A 16,197-nucleotide genomic window follows, 5' to 3' on the forward strand; every position below is an offset into this window, starting at 1 on the left:
GTACAGTCAGACAGCAGTGTAGATCACTGGGCAGCTGCTCTTTAATACTTCCAGTAACACCGGCTGTGTACAGTAAGACAGCAGTGTAGATCACTGGACAGCTGCTTTAATACTTTCAGTAACACCGGCTGTGTACAGTCAGACAGCAGTGTAGATCACTGGACAGCTGCTTTCATACTTTCAGTAACACCGGGCTGTGTACAGTCAGACAGCAGATAGATCACTGGACAGCTGCTTTAATACTTTCTGTAACACCGACTGTGTACAGTCAGAAGCAGCAGTGTAGATCACTGGGCAGCTGCTTTAATACTTTCAGTAAACACCGGCTGTGTACAGTCAGACAGCAGTGTAGATCACTGGGCTGCTGCTTTAATACTTTCAGTAACAGCCGGCTGTGTAAAGTCAGACAGCAGTGTAGATCACTGGACAGCTGCTGTAATACTTTCAGTAACACTGGCTGTGTAAAGTCAGACAGCAGTGTAGATCACTGGACAGCTGCTTTAATACTTTCAGTAACACTGGCTGTGTACAGTCAGACAGCAGTGTAGATCACTGGACAGCTGCTTTAAATACTTTCAGTAACACCGGCTGCGTAAAGTCAGAAAGCAGTGTAGATCACTGGGCAGCTGCTTTAATACTTTCAGTAACACCGGCTGTGTACAGTCAGGACAGCAGTGTAGATCACTGGGCAGCTGCTTTAATATTTCTTTCAGTAACACCGGCTGTGTAAAGTCAGGCAGCAGTGTAGATCACTGGACAGCTGCTTTAATACTTTCAGTAACACCGGCTGTGTACAGTCAGACAGCAGTGTAGATCAGTGGGCAGCTGCTTTAATACTTTCAGTAACACCGGCTGTGTACAGTCAGACAGCAGTGTAGATCACTGGGCAGCTGCTTTAATACTTTCAGTAACCACGGGCTGTGTACTGTCAGACAGCAGTGTAGATCACTGGGTCAGCTGCTTTAATACTTTCAGTTTACACCGACTGTGTAGCAGTCAGACAGCAGTGTAGATCACTGGGCAGCTGCTTTAATACTTTCAGTAACACCGGCTGTGTACAGTCAGATAGCAGTGTAGATCACTGGGCAGCTGCTTTAATACCTTTCAGTAACACCGGCTGTGTACAGTCAGACAGCAGTGTGGATCACTGGGCAGCTTCTTTAATACTTTCAGTAACACCGGCTGTGTACAGTCACGACAGCAGTGTAGATCACTGGACAGCTGCGTTAATACTTTCAGTTACACCGGCTGTGTACAGTCAGACAGCAGTGTAGATCACTGGGCAGCTGCTTTAATACTTTCAGTAACCTTGGCTGTGTACAGTCAGACTGCTGTGTAGATCACTGGACAGCTGCTTTAATACCTTCAGTAATACCGGCTGTGTACAGTCAGACAGCAGTGTAGATCACTGGACAGCTGCTTTAATACTTTCAGCAACACCGGCTGTGTACAGTCAGACAGCAGTGTCGATCACTGGGCAGCTGCTTTAATACTTTTCAGTAACACTGGCTGTAGTACAGTCAGACAGCAGTGTAGATCACTGGGAAGCTGCTTTAATACTTTCAGTAACACTGGCTGTGTAAAGTTAGACAGCAGTGTAGATCACTGAGCAGCTGCTTTAATACTTTCAGTAACACCGGTTGTGTAAAGTCAGACAGCGCAGTGTAGATCACTGGGCAGCTGCTTTAATACTTTCAGTAACACCGGCTGTGTACAGTCAGACAGCAGTGTAGATCACTGGACAGCTGCTTTAATACTTTCAGTAATACGGGCTGTGTAAAGTCAGACAGCAGTTGTAGATCACTGGACAGCTGCTTTAATACTTTCAGTAACACGGGCTGTTGTACAGTCAGACAGCAGTGTAGATCACTGGGCAGCTGCTTTAATACTTTCAGTAACACCGGCTGTGTAAAGTCAGGCAGCAGTGTAGATCACTGGACAGCTGCTTTAATACTTTCAGTAACACCGGCTGTGTACAGTCAGACAGCAGTGTAGATCAGTGGGCAGCTGCTTTAATACTTTCAGTAACACCGGCTGTGTACAGTCAGACAGCAGTGTAGATCACTGGGCAGCTGCTTTAATACTTTCAGTAACACGGGCTGTGTACTGTCAGACAGCAGTGTAGATCACTGGGCAGCTGCTTTAATACTTTCAGTTACACCGACTGTGTACAGTCAGACAGCAGTGTAGATCACTGGGCAGCTGCTTTAATACTTTCAGTAACACCGGCTGTGTACAGTCAGATAGCAGTGTAGATCACTGGGCAGCTGCTTTAATACTTTCAGTAACACCGGCTGTGTACAGTCAGACAGCAGTGTGGATCACTGGGCAGCTTCTTTAATACTTTCAGTAACACCGGCTGTGTACAGTCAGACAGCAGTGTAGATCACTGGACAGCTGCGTTAATACTTTCAGTTACACCGGCTGTGTACAGTCAGACAGTCAGTGTAGATCACTGGGCAGCTGCTTTAATACTTTCAGTAACCTTGGCTGTGTACAGTCAGACTGCTGTGTAGATCACTGGACAGCTGCTTTAATACCTTCAGTAATACCGGCTGTGTACAGTCAGACAGCAGTGTAGATCACTGGACAGCTGCTTTAATACTTTCAGCAACACCGGCTGTGTACAGTCAGACAGCAGTAGTCGATCACTGGGCAGCTGCTTTAATACTTTCAGTAACACTGGCTGTGTACAGTCAGACAGCAGTGTAGATCACTGGGAAGCTGCTTTAATACTTTCAGTAACACTGGCTGTGTAAAGTTAGACAGCAGTGTAGATCACTGAGCAGCTGCTTTAATACTTTCAGTAACACCGGTTGTGTAAAGTCAGACAGCAGTGTAGATCACTGGGCAGCTGCTTTAATACTTTCAGTAACACCGCTGTGTACAGTCAGACAGCAGTGTAGATCACTGGACAGCTGCTTTAATACTTTCAGTAATACGGGCTGTGTAAAGTCAGACAGCAGTGTAGATCACTGGACAGCTGCTTTAATACTTTCAGTAACACGGGCTGTGTACAGTCAGACAGCAGTGTAGATCACTGGGCAGCTGCTTTAATACTTTCAGTAACACCCGCTGTGTACAGTCAGACAGCAGTGTAGATCATTGGGCAGTTGATTTAATGCCGCTGTAATTTCATTTTGCAAAACAATGAGAACTGGAACATTCTTGCAAGACGTTTCTATTTATTTACGGGATGAGGGCGGCGTTGGTTACTCCAACATGCATTGCCCATCCCTAATTGTAATTGCCCTTCAGAAGGTGGTGGGGAGCTGCCTTATTGAACCGCTGCAGGCCTTGAGATGTAGGTACACCCACTGTGCTGTTAGGGAGCGAGTTCCAGGATGTTGCCTCAGCGACAGTGAAGGAACAGCAATATATTTCCAAGTTACGGTGGTGAGTGACTTGGAGCGGCGTCTTCAGGTGGCTGAGTTCCAAGTATCTGCTGCTCTTGTCCTTCTAGATGGTAGTGGTCGTGGGTTTGGACTGTGTTGTCTTAGGAACCTTGGTGAGTTACTGCAGTGCATCTTGTAGACGGCACACACGGCTGCCACTGGTCATTGGCGATGGAGGGTTTGAATGTGTGTGGAAGGGGTAGCAATCAAGCGGGCTGCTTTGTCCTTGATGGTGTTGAGCTTCTTGAGTGTTGTTGGAGTTGCACTCATCCAGGTAAGTGGGGAGTATTCCATCACACTCCTGACTTGTGCCTTGTAGATGGTGGACAGGCTTTGGTGGTGTGGCGGGGGGGGGGGGGGGGGGTCGTGGGGTCAGGAGGTGAGTTACTCGCCGGAGGATTCCTGGCCTTTGACCTGCCCTGGTAGCCGCAGTAATAATGTGACTAGTCCAGTTCAGTTTCTGATCAATGGTAACCCCAGGATGTGATTATGGGGGATTCGGCGATGGTGATGCCATTGAATGTCAAGGGGCGATGGTTAGATCCTCTTTGTAGGAGGTGGTCATTTCCTGGCACTTGGGTGGCACGAATGTAACTTGCCACTTGTCAGCCCAAGCCTGGATATTGTCTAGGCACGGTAGCATAGTGGTTAGCACAGTTGCTTCCCAGCTCCAAGGTCCCAGGTTCGAATCCCGGCTTGGATCACTGTCTGTGCGGTGTCTGCACGTTCTCCCCGTGCAAACGTGGGTTTACCCCGGGTGCTCCGGTTTCCTCCCACAGTCCAAAGATGTGCGGGTTAGGTGGATTGGCAATGCTAAATTGCCCTCAATGTCCAAAAAAGATTAAGTGGGGGTTACGAGGACAGGGTAGATACGTGGGCATGAGTGCGGTGCTCTTTGTAAGGGCCGGTGCAGACTCGATTGGCCGGATAGCCTCCTCCTGCACTGTAACTTCTATGATCTATGATCTAGCTCTTGCTGCATTTGGATATGGACTGCTTCATTATGTGAGAAGTAATAAATGGTGCTGAACATTGTGTAGTCATCCGCAAACATCCCCACTTCTGATCTTATGATGGAAGGCAGGTGATTGATAAAGCAGCATAAGATGGTTGGGCCCAGGACACTACCTTGATGAACTATTGCAGTGATGTCCTGGAGTTGAGAGGATTAACCTCCAACTCCCAGTTAATGGATTTTCCTTTTTAAAGTGGGAATTTTAGACCGTAAAATTATTTTAATATTGTGTCAGAGATAGTGTTTGTTTTTATTCATTCTTGTGATGTCGGCGTCCCTGGCTCGGTCAGCGTTTATTTTCCATCCCTAATTGGCCTTGAGAAGGTGATGGTGAGCTTCCTTCTTGAACTTCTGCAGTCCATGTGGTGTTAGGGAGATTGTTGGAACATTTTGAATCAGCGAAAGTGAAGGTATGGTGATATATTTCAAAGTCATTATGATGAGTGGCTTGAAGGGAACTTCCAGTTGGTGGTGTTGCCATGTATCTGCTGCCCTTGTCCAGGTGGCTGCTGTTGTGGGGTTGTAAGGTTCTGCCTAAGGAGCCATGACGAGTTCCTGCAGAGCATGTTGTCGGTGTTACAGACTGCTGCCAGTGTTCCTCAGTGGTCGAGGGAGTGATTGGTTGTCGATGGTGTGCCAATCAAGTGGGCTGATGTTGAGGTTTTGAGTGTTGTTGGAGCTGCACTCATCCAGACAAGTGGAGAGCATTCCATCACACTCCTGAATCGTGCCTTGCAGATGGTGGACGGGCTTTGGGACGCCAGGGGGTGTTTTGTTGCAGGATTCCGAGTCTCTGACCTGTTATCACAGCCACACAGTATATATGGCTGGCCCAGTTCAGTGTATATGGCTGGTCCAGTTCAGTTTATATGGCTGGTCCAGTTCAGTTTATGTGCCTGGTCCAGTTCAGTGTATATGACTGATCCAGTGCAGCGTATATGGCCGGTCCAGTTCAGTGTATATGGCCGGTGCAGTTCAGTGTATATGGCCGGTCCAGTTCAGTGTATATGGCCGGTCCAGTTCAGTGTATATGGCCGGTCCAGTTCAGTGTATATGGCTGGTCCAGTTCAGTGTATATGGCTGGTCCAGTTCAGTTTATATGACTGGTCAAGTTCAGTGTATATGACTGGTCCAGTAACGTGTGTATGGCTGGTCCAGGTCAGTTTATATGGCTGGTCCAGTTCAGTGTATATGGCTGGTCCAGTTCAGTTTATATGGCTGGTCCAGTTCAGTCTATATGACTGGTCCAGTTCAGTTTATATGACTGGTCCGGTTCAGTGTATATGGCTGGTCCAGTTCAGTGTATATGACTGATCCAGTTCAGTTTATATGGCTGGTCCAATTCAGTGTATATGGCTGGTCCTGTTCAGTTTATATGACTGATCCAGTTCAGTGTATATGGCCGGTCCAGTTCAGTGTATATGGCCGGTCCAGTTCAGTGTATATGATGAAACTGAGATGATTGACCTCCAACGACCAACCATAATCTTTGCTCTCGGTATGACTCCTACCAGAATGAATTGTCCCCCTGATTCCCATTGACTGCAGTTTGGGCTCCTTGATGCATCACTGATTCAAACGTTGCCTTGATGTTAGGAACAGTCACAATCAGCTGGTCCAGTTCAGTGTATATGGCTGGTCCAGTTCAGTTTCTGGTCAATGGTAAGCAGTAGATTCAGCGATGGTAATTCCATTGAATGACAAGGGGTGATCATTCGATCTTCTCTTATTTGAGATGTCCATTGCCTGCACTTGTCTTATGCGAATGTTAATTGTCAGCCTCAAGCCTGGATATCATCCAGATCTTGCTGCATTTAGTCATGGTCTGCTTCAGTAACTGCGGAGTCGTGAATGGTGCTGAACATGAGTCAACATCCCCACTTCTGAATTTATGATGGGTGGAAGGCCATTGACGAAGCAGCTAAAGGTGGTCGACCCGACCTTGAGGAACATCTGCAGTGATGACCTGGAACTGAGATGATTGACCTCCAACGACCAACCATAACCTTTGCTCTCGGTATGACTCCTACCAGAATGAATTGTCCCCCTGATTCCCATTGACTGCAGTTTGGGCTCCTTGATGCAACACTGATTCAAACGTTGCCTTGATGTTAGGAACAGTCACAATCAGCTGCCTGTGAAATTGTGTGCCTGTGTTCCTGGGTATGTGTATCCCTGCTTGTGTGTTCCTAGGATTCCTGTGTGTGTTTGTGTGTGTGACCATCTGTATGTGTCCCTATGTGTGTTCCTGTGTGTGTCTGTCTGAGTGTGTGTGCGCTCCTGAGCACGTGTGTGTGTTTCCGTGTGTGTGTATGAGTATGAGTGCCTGTGTGTTCCTGTGTTGTTTGTCTCAGTGTGCGTGGTGAGCGTATGTGTGTGTTCCTGTGTGTTTGCCCCTTTGTGTGCGTTCCTTTATTGTGTCTGTGTACATGTATGTGAGCATATATGTGTGTTCCTGTGTGTGTGAGCGAGAGAGAGTATGTGTGTGTATGTGAGAGAGGTGTGTGAAAGAGAGTGAAACAGTGTGCAAGAGAGAGTTTCTGTGTGAGTGTGTGAGAGGGGATGTGTGTGAGAGAGAGTAGAGAGCATGTGAGTGAGTGCCTGAGAGAGCGAAGAGAGAGAGAGAGAGTGTGTTTGTGTGTGTGAGAGAGAGAGACCGTGGCCGGGATTCTCCGAGCCCGTGCCGGGTCGGAGAATCAACTGTGACGTGGACATTTCGCGCCTCGGCGGCGCCGGTCAGGGGCCATTGAAAGAGGCCATTGAAAGAGGCCCTCCGTGGCGATTCTCCGCGGTCCACAGGCCGAATTCCCGCCGAGTTCCGCCAGTCCCGCCAGCATGGTTCCAACCTGGTACCACGCGGCGGAGGCTTGGACCCGCGGTAGCCGTACTGGTGATGGAGGGGGGAGGGGGGGGGGGGAGAGTGGCAGACCCCGGGGGTGGGGGGGCCTCCACGATGTCCAGGACCGCAATCTGGAGTGGTCTGTGTGTGGCAGAGAGTGACAGAGCAGAATGTGCGGCATGTTTGTGTGTTTCTGAGAGAACGTGTGAGTGTTCCAAAGAACCTGGCCGGGATTTTCCAAATGTGTTGACGACGGCCTAAACACCAGAATGTTTCATGCCGGCGTCAACGGCCCTCTTGGCCCAGCGATTCAGCGGCCCTCAGGGGGCCAGACACGGTGCAACATTCTGGATCCCCACGCTGAAGGAGGTAGGCCACTCCAGATCGAGGGCGCCCGCCCATCGGTAGCCTCCGATCGCGGGCCTGGACGTCGGGAAGGCCCCTCGGAGTCTGATTCCCCCCCCCCCCCCACCCCCACGGCAGCAGGTCCGAGCTCCCGCTGGGTGCTACCAGGTTGTAACAACGGCGACGGGACTCGGCAGAACTCGGCCGGTCGACTGTGGAGGATCGCCACGGGGTGTCTTTCAACGGCTCCGACTGGCGTCGCATCGACTGCACGGGCGAGATTCTCCGACCCCCTGCCGGGTCGGAGAATCGCCGGGGGCTGGCGTGAATCCCGCCACCGCCAGTTGCCGAATTCTCCACCACAGGAGATTCGGCGGGGCCAGGAATCACGCTGCGCCGGTTGGTGCCCCCACCCCACCCCCCTGCTATTCTCCGGCCCAGATGGGCCGATGTCCCGCCGCTAAAATGCCTGTCATGCCGGCGTAGATTAAACCACCTACCTTACCGGCGGGACAAGGTGGCGCGGGCGGGCTCCGGGGTCCTGGGGAGGGGGGCGCGGGGCAATCTAGCCCCGGGGGGTGCCGCCATGGTGGTCTGGCCCGCGATCGGGGCACACCAATCCGTGGGCGGGCCTGTGCTCTGTGGGCACTCTTTCCCTTCCGCCTTCGCCATGGTCTCTACCATAGACATAGACATCGAATTTACAGTGCAGAAGGAGGCCATTTGACCCATCGAGTCTGCACCGGCTCTTGGAAAGAGCACCCTACCCAAGCCCACACCTCCACCCTGTCCCCACAATCCAGTAACCCCACCCAACACTAAGGGCAATTTTGGACACTAAGGGCAATTTAGCATGGCCAATCCACCTAACCTGCATATCTTTGGACTGTGGGAGGAAACTGGAGCACCCGGAGGAAACCCACGCAGACACGGGGAGGATGTGCAGACCCCGCACAGACAGTGACCCAAGCCGGAATCGAACCTGGGACCCTGGAGCTGTGAAGCAATTGTGCTATCCACAATGCTACCGTGCTGCCCCTGCCCCTACCGCCTGTACCACGGCGGAGGTGGAAGAGACTCCCTCCACTGCGCATGCGCTGGAATGCCGTCAGCGGCCGCTGACGCTCCCGCGCATGCGCCGCCCGGAGATGTCATTTCCGCGCCAGCTGGCGGGGCACCAAAGGCCTTTTCCGCCAGCTGGCGGGGCGGAAATTCATCCAACGCGGGCCTAGCCCCTTAAGGTTGGGGCTCGGCCCCTATGATGTGGAGCATTCCGCACCTTTGGGGCGGCGCGATGCCCGACTGATTTGCGCTGATTTGGGCGGCAGTCGGCGGACATCGTGCCATTTCCGGAGAATTTCGCCCCACATGCGCGACTGGCGCCGATTCTCCGGTTGTCGCAGAATCGTATCACGCGTCAGAGTGGCGTGGCGTGAATTTTCTGCGTCACTGCCAATTCTCCGAACGGGCGCGGGCTTGGGGAATCCCGGCCATGTGTGTGTTTGAGTCAGAGAATGTGTGTTTTCGAGATTGTGTATGTCCCAATGTTTGTGTGTGTGTGTCTGTGATATAGAATGTGTGAGAAAGAGGTGCTTGTGTGAGTTTATGTATGTGTGTGAGAGAGTGTGCATATGTGAAAGAGAGAGATTGTGTGTGAGAGAGACATGTGACACAGTGTGCATGAAAGAGAGAGCTTGTGAGAGATGTATGTGTGTGGCAGGGTGCGTATGTGTGTGTCTGTGGAAGTATGTGTCATAGAAAGGGGAGGTATTCTCCGCTGTCAGGATTCTCCATTGCGCCGACAGCCCAGGGATTTTCCGACGGCATGGGGATGCCCACAATGAGTAATGCCATTGGCAGGCTGGCGAGATGGAGAATCCCGGGGTGGGGGGGGGGAAGGAGGGGGGGGGAGCTGCACCAGAAATCTGGGGCGTCATTCTCCGCCGGCGGGAGTCTACGTTTTGCCGGCGCCCAGGGGATTCCCGACGGCGTGGGGCTGCCCCACAATGGGAAACCCCATTGACCGGCCGGTGTAACGGAGCATCCCGCCGGCGGGTTGGGGCAGAAATGTGGCGGGGCGGGATGGAGAATTTCGCCCCTGGGGCGCGATTCTCCACTCCCACACCGGTTGGGAGAATCGCCTGGGCCGCCAAAATTTCTGGGGACGCTGGTCCGACGCCCTCCCGCGATTCTCCCAAGCAGCGGGAATGGCCCGGTCGAGTTTCGCGGGCCGCAGGCCGGAGAATCGCCGGAGACACCCAAAATGGCGATTCTCCGGCACCCCCGCTATTCTGAGGCCCGGATGGGCCGAGCGGCCAGGCCAAAACGGCGGGTTCCCCCCGGCGCCGTCCACACCTGGTCGCTGCAGTCGTGGGCGGTGCATGAACGCTGGGGGGGGGGGCGGCCTGTGGGGGGGGCGAGGGGGGATCCTGCACCGGGCTTCACCTGGAATGTGGGGTGGCCCGCGATCGGTGCCCACCGATCGTCGGGCCATCCTCTCTGAAGGAGGACCTCCTTCCTTCCGCGGCCCCGCAAGATCCGTCCCCCATCTTCTTGCGGGGCGGATTTAGAGAGGACGACAACCACGCATGTGCGGGTTGGCGCCGGCCAACCCGCGCATGCGAGGATGATGCCCTTTATGTGGCGCCGGCCGCGTCATCTATGCGGCGCCACTTTTACGCGGGCGACAAGGCCTGGCGCGTGTAGATGACGCGGCCCCAATCTTGGCCCATTGTCAGGGCCTGAATCGGTCGGGACCGGGGCTGTTCCACGCCGTCGTGAACCTCGACGGCGTTCACGACGGCGCGGCCACTTCGGCGTGGGGGTATAGAATCCCGCCCATTGTGTGTGAGATTATGGGCGAAATTCTCCCCCAACGGCGCGATGTCCGCCGGCTGGCGCCAAAAACGGCACCAATCAGACGGGCATCGCGCCGGCCCAAAGGTGCGGAATGCTCCGCATCTTTGGCGGCCTAGCCCCAACATTGAGGGGCTAGGCCGACGCCGGAGGGACTTCCGCCCCGCCAGCTGGCGGAAATGGCGTTTGTTGCCCCGCCAGCTGGCGCGGAAATGCGGCGCATGCGCGGGAGCGTCAGCGGCCGCTGAAAGTTTCCCGCGCATGCGCAGTGGGGAGAGTTACTTCCGCCTCCGCCATGGTGGAGGCCGTAGCGGAGGCGGAAGGGAAAGAGCGCCGCCACGGCACAGGCCCGCCCGCGGATCGGTGGACCCCGATCGCGGGCCAAGCCACCGTGGGGGCACCCCCCGGGGTCAGATCGCCCCGCCCCCCCCCCCCAGGACCCCGGAGCCCGCCCCCGCCGCCTGGTCCCACCGGTAAATACCAGGTTTGATTTACGCCGACGGGACAGGCAATTTCTGGGCGGGACTTCGGCCCATCCGGGCCGGAGAATTGAACGGGGGGTCCCGCCAACCGGCGCGGCCCGATTCCCGCCCCCGCCCAATCTCCGGTACCGGAGACTTCGGCGGGGGCGGGATTCACTGCGACCAACGGCCATTCTGCGACCCGGCGGGGGGGTTGGAGAATGACGTCCTACGTGTGTGAGAGAATTAATTTGTTTGAGCATGTGTGAGAGTGTGTGTTTGAAAGAGCGAGAGTATGTATGTTTTTCTGTCTGTGAGAGGGTGTGATTGAGAATGTGCATGTTTGTGGGTGTGTAAGAGGGATAGAGTGAGAGAGAGAGAGTGTGTATGTGTTTGTGAATGTGTGTTTGAAAGAGCGAGAGTATGTATGTTTTTCTGTCAGTGAGAGGGTGTGATTGAGAATGTGCATGTTTGTGGGTGTGTAAGAGAGATAGAGTGAGAGAGAGAAAGTGTGTATGTGTTTGTGAGAGCGAGGGAGAGAGAATATGTGAATGCTTGTGTAATCCTTTGTATTTGGGGTGAGAGTGTGATGTGTGTAAGTGTCTGTCTGGCTCACATACTTTCAAAGTGAGAAGGGGTGAGTCAGTGAGCACAATAAACACCGTGGGCCATGGGTTGGACAAACATTTACAACTTTCACAGATATGTGGTCCACTGACCTTATGCCCTGTGTTGTGACCGAGTCGGGCAATTGGATCTCACACCAACTGTGATTTAAACAAAATAATTGAACAAAGTAATATTTTCAGATATTAGTTCATTCTGATGGTTATTTGGAACGGCAATCTCGTCATTGTCCATTTAAATTGTGAACATAACTTGCAGCCGCCTCTCAGATCATGACAGACGCTGCCCTCTGGAGCGTTACTCTCACTTCCTGATACTGTTTATTCTGAAATTGTGCTCAAGTTCAGGTCACTCATATTCAATGATTTTCCGATACTCAAAATGCTTCAAAACAATTTATTCATTCAAAATAATGCATTTTCTGAAATATTGTTGAAAAAATTGGTGTCATTTTACCCGAACAATGGAACAATATATTCCTGTATCTCTGGCCCGGGAACTCACAGCAAGTTAGTTCGACGTTGATTCAGTCTGTTTGACCTCTGCTGGAAAAGACTCTCAGGCCAGGCACAGGTCACCTTATAATAATCTTTATTAGTGTCACAAGTCGGCTCCCCGCCCCCCCCCCCCCCCCACCCCCCCCCCCCCCCAAAAAAAATCACCTGTCTCCGGATGGAACGTAGAGGTTCAGCACTGCATTGATATAAAATGAAACACTCTCTGCATTGAGCATCAAGCATGGTCACCGTAAGCGGAAGGGCCAGAAGCAGGCTATTTGGCTCACCAAGTCCGCTCCGCCATTCAGTGAAATCCTGACTAATTTGAAATGATAATCATCAAATCCACTTTCCCGCCTTATCTGCAAGTCGGGTTTGTGATTGAATAATTTCCACTTTCCTCAATGAGATTTGGGCAGCAAGGTAGCACAAGTGGATAGCAGTGTGGCTTCACAGCGCCAGGACCCCAGGTTCGATCCCCCACTGTCTGTGCAAAGTCTGCACGTTCCCCCTGTGTCTGCGTGGGTTTCCTCCGGGTGCTCCGGTTTCCTCCCACAGTCCAAAGACGTGCAGGTTAGGTGGATTGGCCATGCTAAATTGCCCTTAGAGACCAAAAAGGTTAGGAGGGGTTATTGGGTTCCGGGGACAGGGTGGAAGTGAGGGCTTAACTGGGTCGGTGCAGACTCGAGGGGTCGTATGGCCTCCTTCTGCACTGTATGTTCTAAAAAAAAAAAAGAGTGAAACACCAAAATACTCAAGGAATTCTGGACTGTCCAGGAAAAAGCCACATTGTCCCCTGATTTTACATTCACCCTCACCATCAGCGTAAAACAGTGTGTACAATATAGAAGATGCACTGCAGCAACTCGCCAAGGCTCCTTCGAAAGCACCTTCCAAACCTGCAGCTTCTATCACCGAGAAGGACAAGGGCAGCAGATGCATGGGTGCACCAACAAGACTGCAAGTTCCCGTCCAAGACACTCACCATTCTGATTTGGAAGTATACCGTCATTCCTTCACTGTCGCCGAGTCCAAATTCTGGAACTCCCTCCCTGACAAAATTGAGGATATACCTCCACTACATGGACTGCAGCTATTCAAGGATGCTTCACATCAAAACTTTCCCAAGGGACAATTAGGCATATATAATAAATTCTGACCTTGCCAGCCCCTCTAAAATCCTAAAATAGGATTAAAAATAAAATGCAAAGGGATTTCTCCCTATACTTCCCTATTAAATAGATCAAGGACTGCTATTATGCAGAATGTAATCTCTCTCTACATTCCCTTATCGAACATTCATAAGACCGAGAAATGACTGCATAAAAATCAACTAAATCTGGATTATTTCTGACTGTAACAAACTAGGTGAGAAATCTCCTTTCTGAGTCGTCTCGTCAAACATCAAGTAAAAGTTTCACATATCACACAGTTACAAGCTTCATTGAAAAAATTGCACTCCCTGAAATATCGGAGAAGGAAGCAGAAGGTTTCCAACCAGTCAGGAAGATTGCTGATCCCAGCACAGTGGCCACGCACACAGAACCTGAATAGACTCAAATGGTGCAACAACCGAGTTCTGTGCAGATCTATTCAATCTGCCAATGCCATTCTAATTGATCAATGGTAAACTTCCGACAACAATAATTCAGTGACTTATTTGAAATTAAACTGACATTAATTTCAAAACTCCATTCGACTTCCAGCTAAACCTCGATAATTGGACAAAATGTAGTTTTCCTGAAAATTAGCAGATTAAATATTACAGATTCAGGCAGATTAATGTTTGTAACAGAGACTCAGTGACAGGGTGAGAATTAGACAAACCAGGAAATATTCACATGTACAATCTAAAAATATAATTAAATGTAATCAGCTAAATAATCAGGACCAAACACATTATTGAGCTGAACACAGCAGTGTAAAGAAATGTATCGTTTCCTAAATTCATTTCATATTATTAAAACTCTCTAAAAAAAACATTCCATCTGTTGCCCGACAATATACAGCTCAATTATAGCAGGTCATTTATGTTGAATTAATTCTCACTAATATTATATTTTAAGTTATTGTTAACTGTCAGCTAATTCTTTATCAGATTATCTGTACTATATAATAAATATAATAAAAATAGCTTTCAATCATCCATAAATTATTTCTACCCAGATCCTTGTGAAATAATTGGGGTTTAATTAAATCAATCTGACAATCAAACAATGTTGAACAATACACTTCAAATTACAAGATGAAAACATCTTAACATTTACTTGACTCTTTTCACATTTTAATTTTTTATTCTTTTACTCCAAGTTCCCCTGTTCCACCTACAAATGTGTCAAATATGCGCCTTTCTGGACGTGTTAATAAATCATAAACTCCATCTATTCCCGGAGAGTAACGGGTATAACGAGAGCAGCTCAGTAATATTTGTTCAAATCATTTACAAAACTGACCCATTATAAGCAAGTGGAGTCGAGATTTATTTGTTCAATTCAGTATTTAATAAGATTTAAGCAGAAAGCTAAGATTTTTTCTTTCCTATCATCTGTTCTTCCTATAATTCTATCGTGTGTACAGCACAGCTTTGGGAGACAAGATGTTATTATTAAATTCAAAGTTACTGTTAACCTTTTGTAACTCAATAAATCGGGTTGACATTCAAGCTTTTACTTTTCAATCTCTTGTCATATGCAATCAGAACTTTCCAGCAATAAAAATAAAATCATGGAACAATTCCTTGATTGCCAGTGACTTCCACACTTCAAAAAACTGTTCAAGATTAGATTGGTGATAATTTTCTCGCTATCCAACTACAAATTACAGTGAAGGAATAATATGTTTGCAGCTGCACAGAAATAATACAACAACTGGAATTACAAAGTATTTCCAGCAGAGAAACCTGTCCGGTCATGCTAACTGAGCGCAGTGCACAGTGGGGTTGTGAAAGGTGATTGGTAATGAATGATATTAATATAAAATATTCTTTGGTTAATATGGAGTTATATCACCGCATTACAATTACTTGAATTATATCAATGTTACTTTCCAATTTGCAAACTTGTTTATTGAGCAGTTCTATGTTCAGAATGGGTGTTGTCAGCCATGATTTCGTTAAATCTGGAAGCGTCAGTTAAAATTACAAAATGCATCAAGATATCTTTATTATATTATTTTCTTAAACATACATGTTTGCTCCCTTTTAATCGTATTTAAGCATTTTGAAACACCTAGACTGTTTGAATTCAACCAGAAAACGTGTATCTGCGCAATGTCACCGAGTTTAACAATGCAGAAACAATGCAGAAACGCTAAACCGTTTCACTGGTTCTAATCATTTAGAGTCACCGAGATACACAATCTCCTCAGCAGAAAAAAAACGCTAAATCACATCAATGAAGGACTGAAACCAGTTTCATGAGAAGGAGCTCAATTCTACATGAACATGATCAAACTTAACATTTCAAAAACATCTCAATATCGCATCTAGAAAACTAGCTGGTCACTAAATGTATGAATTATTAACCTAAACAGAAATCTGGAATAATAGCAGAAGCATTGCGAGGAGCTGGAACATGAACAACAAACTAACATTGAAATTTTAGCACATTTTTTTCTATTGGGTCATATTTCAAACATATTTAAATGCTTTTAATGTTTGCAGTAGATGGTAAAAGCTGCAACCATCAGATGTTACCGAGATTAAATATTGCACAAACGGCAACTGTGATTGCAACAACCTGTGCTCGGAAAGGATTTGGCGTAAATCATGGCTTAGTTTAAGATGTCATTTTCACTTTTTTTTCAAGATGCACTAACAGTTTCCCTGTTCTCTGCCTACAATCATGCGGCAAGCAGTTTCAAACGCGTAGACTGCTTGAATTCAATCACAAAACGTGTAACCGTTCAGTGTCACCGAGTTGATACAATACAGACCGTTTCACAAATTTTCCTACTCAAAGTCATCCAAAAATATTTCTCAGCAGGAAAACACTAAATCACATCAGTGAAGGAGTGAAACATGATAAAGAAGCAATTTAATTCTACAAACACTTCCAACAGAATCAAATGTAACATTGCAAGAAAATCTGAAATCTCGAACACACCAAATCCCCATGTCACCAAATGAATGAAGAGTTAAACTAAACAGAAAACTTGAATAATA

At 48.9% G+C, this 16,197-nt stretch overlaps 1 protein-coding gene across 1 annotated transcript in view; it reads left to right on the plus strand.

Annotated features, from left to right (window-relative positions):
- Positions 1 to 16,197, plus strand: part of LOC140418341 (uncharacterized) — a 397,355-nt gene that overhangs the window by 73,617 nt on the left and 307,541 nt on the right. The gene's annotated exons all lie outside the window — the stretch shown is intronic.

Source organism: Scyliorhinus torazame, chromosome 5, assembly GCF_047496885.1.
Source record: "Scyliorhinus torazame isolate Kashiwa2021f chromosome 5, sScyTor2.1, whole genome shotgun sequence".
Taxonomy (NCBI): Eukaryota; Metazoa; Chordata; class Chondrichthyes; order Carcharhiniformes; family Scyliorhinidae; genus Scyliorhinus; species Scyliorhinus torazame.